This window comes from Canis aureus, chromosome X (genome assembly GCF_053574225.1).
Source record: "Canis aureus isolate CA01 chromosome X, VMU_Caureus_v.1.0, whole genome shotgun sequence".
Taxonomy (NCBI): Eukaryota; Metazoa; Chordata; class Mammalia; order Carnivora; family Canidae; genus Canis; species Canis aureus.
Window position 1 is genome coordinate 94,721,640 of NC_135649.1, and position 3,209 is coordinate 94,724,848.

The window sequence follows — 3,209 nt, forward strand, 5'->3', positions numbered from 1 at the left end:
GTGGGGGTGAATGGGTGACGGGCACTGAGGGGGGCACTTGACGGGATGAGCACTGGGTGTTATTCTGTATGTTGGTAAATTGAACACCAATAAAAAATAAATTTATTATAAAAAAATAAAAATAAAAAAATAAAATAAACACATACACACAAAAGAAACATTTGAAGAAACTAACAACTTGCACAAATCTCTGATCATATTAACAAATAAAATAGAAAAGGCTACTATAGTGATTAAAGAGATAAAATAATGCTATAAATAATTTTGTTAATAAATTAAAAATATACAAAATAGGAAAAATAGTAATACTAATACAATACAATACTATTATACTATAACTAGTGATTAAAGAGATAAATAATGTTATAAATAATTTTGTTAAAAAATTAAAAATATGATACAAAATAGGAAAAATTTCTAGAAAGTTGCAACCTACTGAAATTGGTTCAATTAGAAAAAAATACAAAACTACCAAAATACAGATTCAATAGTTTAAATTATCCCATCAAAAAACACATTAGAATCATAATGGCTTCACAGGAAGTTCCAGAAAACATGAAATAATAAAAAAAGTTCCAATAACAAACCAAACTTCCCAGTAGAGAAAAAAAAAAAAAACTTCTTCCAATTCATTTGATGATGACACAATAACCTTAGTAGCAAAAAGCCTTTTTAATTAGTGTACTAAAAAGTTATAGGCCTGGGCTTGTTGGAGAAATGGCTGATTGGTTCTAGGACTGGGGCTGAAAATACAATGAGCTTGAAGCATCCTGCAATGACAGAAAGAAAGGAAGTGTTCGAAACAAAACAAAACAAAACAAAACAAAAGAGCACAATGATTTGGTTATGTCAAAGGAACATGAGAGCCAACATTTGAGGAACAAAATAAATAACACAGTATTGAATTGTAACCCAGAGTATAAAATAAATATCCATGAGACCATTGTGATATAAATAAATGATTAAATAAACAAATAATCAAGGAAGAAGAAACAAGTCTCCCATGCAGAATTCCAAATAAATTTTTTTGAATTCCAAATAATTTATGTAAATGCTTCTCCCTCAAGGAGAGAGAACACGTCTCCACTCCTTACTTGTGGACTATATAATGATTTCCTTTCAAAGAGTATGGTTTGGAAAGTTATAGAAGCATTTCATGAATACAGATGCACTACCCATAAACAAATTACTAACAACCTGAATATAATCCTGTTGAAAAAAAAATCATCATTACCGAACTGGTGTTATCCCAGGAATTATTTTTAAATTAATAAAACTATCAATAAAATCCACTACATTAAGAGTCTATAGAAGGGAAAGACACATGATCATTAAACACATCAATAAGACACATTTGATAGAATTCAACATTTTTTCCTACTAAGAATTTTTAGAGAACTAGAGATAAAAGGGAAGCACTGACCTCTATGGTGAACTATGGAAGGCAGATCAGCAGTTGCCAAACCCAGGTGACAGGATGGGTGTGGGGGTGGGGTGAGGAGGGATTGACTGCAAAGGAACATGAGGGAACTTACTGGGGTGATGGAAATGTATCTCCTGATGATGGTAGAGATTATACAACTACATACAGTAGTAAAAAATCATTGATTTACACACTTGAAATTGGCAGTTTATTTTATATTCATTTTACTTCAGTAAAGCTGACAAAAAAACAGACTATTAATTTGACAAAGGCCGCCTACAAAAACAAAAAGCTACAAAAACTATAAAACTTCTTGTGTACCACGCTTGTATATCAACTCCTATTTCATTTGCTGCAGCAACCATTTCCACACTGCCTTTAAGGAGTTTGCTCAAGAGTTACCTTCAGGAGCTCCCTCTCCTGGGGCTGAATCCTATACCTCTGCCTTCCTGGAACAATGCTGCCAAGAGTTACCTGCATGAATCTCTTTGAACTCACCCATGTGAAACCTAAAAATACAATGTAGTTAAAACTGCATGAGTCCATCTCAGCCCACAGGATAAAAGAGCCCATGTATCCATCACTGTTTCCCTCCTTCCTGCAGTCACACAGTTCTGATATGTTCTTCCCAAGGCTCTTCAGAAATTCCGTGTTCAGGAAGAGATGGAACAACAGGAATTATATCTGTTGGCTCACAAATGGGCCCTCATACAGATGGCAAGGAGATAGCAAAGAAAGGTAGGCCATTCCAGATTGCTAGGGGGCAGGTTTAATAAGCAAGGGAATTTACTTGTAAGGCTTGTCTTGGGTGGCCATAAGATAAGTAGATGTTCACACTTGCCTGCCAGAATATTAAGGTTGTTATATAGGCTTTAACAGGGTTTGGTCATGTGTACTGTCCAGAAGGTCTCAACAACACCTTACTTACTCTTTCAAGTCTACAGCCTTAGAACAGCTTCTAGTATGGGAACAGTGGGTGGAGTATACATTCCAAAGATGCGGAACAAGGGTGGGGGTGATGAGGAGTCTCTGATTGCCAGAATCCAAATCACAGGTCGACCTGCCATCGTGTCCCCTGATGACCTTCTCCAACATGCACGCACTGCTGGTGGAAGTATAAATTGGAAAACAGTTTGGTATCATCCAATAAAAGTAAACAAGAGCATACTACATGACCCAGAATTTCACTCATCAGTCCATAACACTCCCACATATGCACTAAGCCATGCTTACCAGAATGTTCTGTACAGCATTGCTCTTAAAGGCAAAAAATGGAATCAGCCATTATGGCTTTCCACAGGACAATGAACAGATATTCATTCATTGTATCAATCAGCCCTGGAATAATATACAGCGGAAAAAAATGAAAAACCCAGCAACCACATGCATCAGCATTTGTGAAATTCAGACAAGAGTCACAGAAGAAGACACACTATAGGGTTTTATTTGTATTACACTAAAAGAGATAAAGCTAAATATGATATTATGTGGTAAAAATGTAAAGTAAGAGAAAATGACATAAATTTTTGGACTGTGAGTCCATCTAGAGCGAGGAAAGGAAAGGGAGATCTGTGAGGAGCATGCAGGGGGTTCTCAGGTGTTAATACTCTATTCTAAATTTCATATTAGATACATGAGCTCTCATTTAACTGTTATTGGTTAAAGTGATATACCTCTTTTTTGTAAATATGCATAATAAAAACTGTGATCCTAGCTATAAACTTCTAGTTATAAAATAAATAAATCATGGAGATGAAAAGTACAGCATAGGGAATATAGTCAATAA

At 35.1% G+C, this 3,209-nt stretch overlaps 1 long non-coding RNA gene across 1 annotated transcript; it reads right to left on the reverse strand.

The window, feature by feature from the left end:
* Positions 1 to 511: 511 nt before the first annotated feature.
* Positions 512 to 2,521, reverse strand: LOC144308419 (uncharacterized). Its single transcript, XR_013374888.1, has 3 exons — positions 2,352 to 2,521; positions 1,424 to 1,509; positions 512 to 770 (listed from the first exon to the last, which is right to left on the reverse strand). It is a non-coding gene; the product is annotated as an uncharacterized LOC144308419 (long non-coding RNA).
* Positions 2,522 to 3,209: the final 688 nt, after the last annotated feature.